Source organism: Lissotriton vulgaris, chromosome 6 (assembly GCF_964263255.1).
Source record: "Lissotriton vulgaris chromosome 6, aLisVul1.2, whole genome shotgun sequence".
Taxonomy (NCBI): domain Eukaryota; kingdom Metazoa; phylum Chordata; class Amphibia; order Caudata; family Salamandridae; genus Lissotriton; species Lissotriton vulgaris.
In genome coordinates, this window is record NC_141694.1 from 900,052,698 (window position 1) to 900,059,187 (window position 6,490).

Below are 6,490 nucleotides of genomic sequence, written 5' to 3' on the forward strand. Positions count from 1 at the left end.
TAGAGAGAGTGAATCGCCTGGTGAAAGAACACATTCAACTTGCTATCACCAATGGGTTCAATGTTGAAGATTCCCTTAGTGTATATGGGCCTACCACACCACTCCTAACAGTGTTACAGGAGTGTCTCCCTTTCTATTCTTGAGAGGAAGGGAAACTAGCACCAAAATGAACCCCAGGCGGTTGGAGGGTGGAAAAAGTGTTACGCTGGATCTTAACCAGAGTAATGAGAAAGTTCATCTACATCAACTAAAATACAAGTTGTGGTATGACAAAAAACATGGGGTCAAAAATCTTGAATTTAAGGCAGATACACCTGTACTTGTCAAAAAACCCACACATCTGCAACCCGGGTCGAGCAAGTTCTATGCTCCCCTACGAGTGGACAAAGCTGGAAAAAATGTAGTCCGCTTAGAGAACGGACAGACATGGAGTCATGAAAGACTTATAGACATCTCATAATGTTGTCTTTACTTTATTTGTGTTTCCCCATATAAAGAAGATGTATTGTAATCTTGATATTGAGTTCCCTGGTGGTACGTTCCATCTCCCCCTCCCCTGCCCTGCCCCTTAGAACCTTCTGTGAGAGATCAGAATAAAGGTTACTCTTACCTGCTCTGGAGTTTCCTACTTTTCATTGAACTTCAACATTGGCGACGACCTGCTAAAGGGGCAGCTGGTCATCTCCCCTTTGTTTATCTCTCCTGGTGAACCTGGCGGAGGAGGAGTCTTCCATCTCCAGTTCCTGCCGAACTGCTTGGCTGTTTGGGTCTAAGTGAGTGCCACTTTACCCCTGTTCTTAAACTGTGCCATTCTTCCTCTGAAGTTGGTTTTGGGGGCCAAAACGGAGTGTTGTACATGGGGCACATCTGATCTCAGCATTATTGCCCACAGCCCTCTTTGTTCCCCAGGAGGATCTTATATGGACTTTTCTGCTTTCTCCCGCGGTCTGCATGTGTTGGGAGCCTTGAGTGTACCGTGTTCGAGTTTTATTGGAAGAGTGTGAGTCCCCGTCCTCCTGGGGTGCATCGGTGAATTGGTGTTACCTGCCTCCCCATAAGGAGCCTGTGTAGACTGTTATTCTCCTTCGCCGTGGGAGCCTTCAAGAGCCTAGTTCTAAGCAACAACCCTTTGAATCAGTCGCTGTGGATCTGCCATCTAATCTTGATTTCATTTTCATCCTGCTCTTTAACTTTATTTGTCTGGTATTCTAGTCCCCTAGGTCTAAGCTTAATGTAGAACCCCAGAAGCACATTCTAGTGCTGTGAGACTACAGACAAGTTGTGGGTACCTCACATCCTGATATTTAGGGGGTCATTAGAATGGCGGGCGGATCGCCACCGATCCGCCCCCCAAAAACCACCGCCCGCATTGAAATTACCCTCCACCACATTACCATGGAGGGGGGGACACCGGTGGACGGAAAGACCGTCCAACGGTTTTCCGCCGGTCCAAGAGTCGACCGGGCGGAAAAGCTGCTAACATGGTGGCTGTGTCTGGGAGACACCGCCATCCATATTAGGATGTCTGCGGGCACAATCCCCGCCATGGAAAGGCAGGCAGTTCACGCAATTGGGGGCCCGTAGCACGTCCCCAGGGATTCTGGGGGGTACACATGGGAGGTACCTATGGTACTCTCCTGCAGTTCCATGCACAATATGGCAGGCCCTGCACAGTGCCTGCCACGTTGTGCATGGAAGTGCCCGACACGCCTTGTTGGCTATGCGGCGGGGGTGCTGAGAGCACCACCCACCACAATGTCAAGAATGCAGGATGCGCCCGCCAGTGTGGCGGGCGCATCCTAATGTCACCAACGGGACCCCCGCACCAATGGCAGGCGGTCCCATTCCACGAAATGACCCCCTAGGTGTGAGAATGTTGCTCACACCATCTGCTCTGCCTCATTAATTTTTTTGAGGTTTAACCTTGAGGTGAGCCACATGTTTTTGTTCAACTTGTCTAAACTAGAAGATGGTCACTTACCTTAATGTTATCCAAACTGTTTTCCATAGGTTTAAACTGTTTAGAAATATAATCAAAATGTTGCTGTTGCTTTCTATCCAAGAAAGTTTAAGCAAATCTGGATTGGGGTGATGCCCTTGATACCGTGCTGAAGTGATGAGGTACACGGAGTTCCAAAACATATACTTTTATTCCTCAAGTGCAAGTACAGGGTAACACATCCTTCAGGTGCAGTGCAGCAACAACTGTCCTCAATAACATTTCTAACATTCATCAAATACAGAACCCATTACAAACCTAAACAAGTAGCGCGCACAAGGCTAACAGACGCAACAATTAACTCGGCACAGGCCTAACGAGCACAAGAAACCACGTGCCGGAAGGCATTAATTTACTATTGAGCAAGGATATAGTGTGCCACCTGAATGTAGCATACCTAGAGGCAATCACATAAAGACCTTAGTGAATAAATAGTGCTATGTAGAAATTAATAAATATGTTCACTGATAAAGTAGTGGGGTATGGCCTCTCCTTGGATGTGTCTGTAAAACTGATCTTTTATCTTGAGTTTTTGTCCTGAATTTTGACCCTTTGTCCTGAATTTTTGTCCTGAATTTTGACCCTTTGTCCTGAAATGTTTACAGTCCTGTCTAGAATTTGCCTCCATGTCAGGTAGTCACCCTACACAGAACATTGAAAACTGCAAAACTGCATTGGAAAGGGTCTGCACAACCTTTTCAACTGAAGCTCTTGTGCAGGAAAGGGAAGGATAAGCAGCTCTGTTGACCATTAGGATATCCAAAGTATGGCAGCAGGTACAAAGAACTAGAATAAGAAATGCCACTTATCTCTAGAAACTTTGGGAACTCGTGCACAGCCACCAAGTAGAAACATGGCCCCATGCACAGCAGATGGATAACAACCCAAACACGACAACCGGGACACAAAAAAGAAGCTTCCCAAAAGAAATCCCCTACCTAGTCCCCAAGTGCTGAAGTCCCACACACCATCTATGCCACCGGCCAGGTAGCAGAGAGAAGAATGAGGCTTGGCAACAATTTAAATGTACACACCAGGTTCCCCGAACAAGTCTGTGTACCAAAAACCACAGACAGTGAGGTATGCATGAACAGGAATACTGCTGATTGGATGGACCAGTTATCTTTGGAGGAAAGAGGGATCTTTTGAAATACCCCTATTCTATGCAATCCTCAACCAGGCCCAGGTGCAAGAACCATCCCAAAGGTTCTCATAAACCCCACTGTACAAACTCAAGAAAATGGAGGAAGAAGGCTGAGCGTCCTGGAAGCATAGTCATATCATGGTGCAATAGACCGACACCGGGAACAGCCCCTAAAGAGACACCCATTGCTGGGTGGAGCACTCCAGGGCTCAATAGAAAGCATTATCACTGTAGCTGTATGGCTTCTAAGAAACAGATAGACCCAACCTATATGCAGCTGCAGGATTCAAGAGGTTCCAGGTTCCTTGTGCCTGAGAACAGCACAGACAGGCATCCGTCACAGCCTGCCACTACAATGCCACAAGGAACAGCATTAATCCATCAGGCATCCAGCAGATGAAATACAGTGATGCAATAAGCAGAGTTCCAAATTGCTGGATTAGTACCGGAGGGTGCCACAAGCCGAGCAGTGTGGTCAAAGACCCCCAATAGGAGGGCTGGCCAGGAGAGGAATAGCAGATAGCCTAGTCAACTCTCAGCACTTACATGGCATGTACCAGGTCATCCAGTGATTGGTGCCATGAACCATTAAAGGTATTAGAAGCACAGAGCAGCAGCACTAAACACTGGTCGGAACAAAAGAGGTGACGGTGGGACCCACAGCTAGGCACAAATCTGTCCCTCAAGCCTGCCATGCCACAGCCTGGGCCTTTCAGCCTGTAGTGGCATGAGGAGAGGGGACAGTGAGCCACAGCCATCACACAGAACTACCCTCCGGAACCCTGGCTAAATGAAGTTACATGAATTAGACTGCAAGTAGATGGGCAAGCTGGTACAAATAAAGAACCCACCCTGCCAGAAAAGGTGGCCAGAAGGGGAGCAGCGGGCAGCCATGCCAAATCACGTTAGTTCCAGGGCGCAAGCTTGACATCCAGCTGCAATGTCCTGAACCTGTCCATGCAAGCAGCAGCAGGTTGTGAGCACTGTCTGTAATGAACGAGACAGCAGGGGCGAAACTAGCCTGGGTAAAGTTACAAAAAACTCAGCTATGCTACGCCGAGTTGAGCAAGCAGTGGAGTGTGTTAGGCTGTACTATTCACTCTTATTTGTAGCGCTCGGTGTTTGTCCTGCGCTGGAAAATCAGCGCGAACTGCACCATGCGCAACGTAAGAGAACGCTGCTTCTTTTTACCGCTCGAGTACATGTTCTACTCGAGTGGCAGCTTCCATAATACGAATGGAAGGCTTTTCAACACGAGCGATGGCGGACATCGACGACCACCTGCTTTGAGAAATCTCACCGGGAGGTAGTCTGGAATTAGTTTTTCCTCGCTTACGCTCACCAACTTAACATTGACCGCTGCGAGCGAGGAAAAAAATCAGCTCTGCAGAGTGCATTTTTTCGTAACTCCACATGCCACACGGAGCACAGAGTGGCAAAAATTCTGCAAACTCCGTGAACGGAGCAGAATTCCATACCCAGGACTAGGCAGAACCCACAGCAACACACCACTCCTGCCTGCACACCTGCTAGATGGTGATCCAGGGCTTCTGCAACTGGAGTATGAGACGGCGGTGAGGCACTGCCATCACTAACATGAAAGTCATCAACGTTCACACTGTCTACCCTCTTGAATGCACACAAAGCATGGAACAAGGACCTACTGTGGAGAACAAACCAGCTGGATCACAAAGAAGAACCAGGATCTGGTTGGGGCGAGTCCTTGCTTCACAGCACCACACAGGGAGGTGTGCCTGACTGAAAAATAAATATTAAAGCTTATCCAGTCTTTTTTTATCCTTTGCATCTTGGAACTTATAGTTTTGTACCAGTGAAAATGCAGGACTGGAAGTCTGGGAATGTCCTGAAAAGGGCATTGGCCAGTGCCACACAGAGTAGGCTCATTATGTTTATCTATGTTCAATGTTGCCCAAAATATTAACACACACAAAACACATGAAGTTAGACAATATACAAAAGGGTACATACAGACACTGGTGGGTTTTATATGCCTTGGTGGCTGTATAAATGGATCAGGTGATTGTTGGGTAGCTATGTGTGTCTACAGAGGAGGGGTTGATTAATGGGTGTGGTTGTATAGCTGGATGGATGAAAGTGTGAGTGGGTGGATGGATGGATGCTTGGGTGTGGGATGAATGAATGAATGGTTGTGTGTGGATGGGTAATGGCGGCTTTGGTCAATAGCCAGATGGATGTCTTTAGAGGAAAGTATTGAGCAGTGGATAGGTGGATAAGTGTGAGTACATGGGTGGATAGATAGGGTATGAGGCTAGATGGGAGCATGGGTGGGTAGAAGGATGCATGACTATGGCTTCAGATGAATCCACGATTGAAAGGGGGATTGACCAAATGCTTGGATGTATGAATGGATGAGCACATGTATGGATTAGTGACCATATACACAGGCAGGAGGGTGGATGAATAGGTCACTGAATTGATGAGCGAGTGTATGGAAAGATAAATGGGTAAGATGAAGAGCAAATGCATGAGTGGCAGTGGCCTGGGTCACAGGTGGCTCTCCACACCACTGCTGCTTTTGAATGCAGTCATCTACTCATCCATTTATCCATCGCTGTGCTACCACTTGGCTATTCATCCATCAAATCAACCACCCAGTGATCTACTGACTGTCGCATTTTCGCATTTAACCACACACAAACAAAAAACTCACCAATAAATGAAGAGTCTCTTTAAGCTAAAAAACAAATCCAGACCTATTAGTGTTGTCAATGCCTATTTATGAAGAGGAAGGAAAATCTGAGTCAATGTTAAATAGGCTTTGTGTATTTCTACCTTGAGTGGTCTGTCCTTGTAACCGTTTCCATTGTCATGGGGTTTATTTTTAGGTATCTGACTAAGTCTGGGCAGTGAACTCCGCTCGCTGAGTTTGCAGAGTTTTCCACACTCTGCGTTACGCTGAGCTCACAGAGTTCTGAAAAACTCCGCTTTGCATAGCATAGTTTTTTCCTCACTTGCGTTCGTCAATGTCCAGTTGGCGAGCCCGAGCGTTGAAAATCCACCTCCTGGCAACATTTTTCCTTGTTCGCGATCTTCAACATAAAGTTAGCAAGCATGAGAGTTGAAAAGCAACTTCCCGGCGAGATTTCTTGAAGTCCTTTAGTGACACCATACATCATAACACAAAAACAGAATAAACATATCTTAAAGCATAGTCAGGCCATAAATACAAAAAATACATAACCATTACTTTTTCTCTACCAAATCTTAAAAGACAATTAATCAAAGTAAGATCCCCATATTTTTTCAAATTTTCTCACCCCCTCCAATTCTTTGAGCATACATTTGTTCGCTTTTTCTGACTCTTT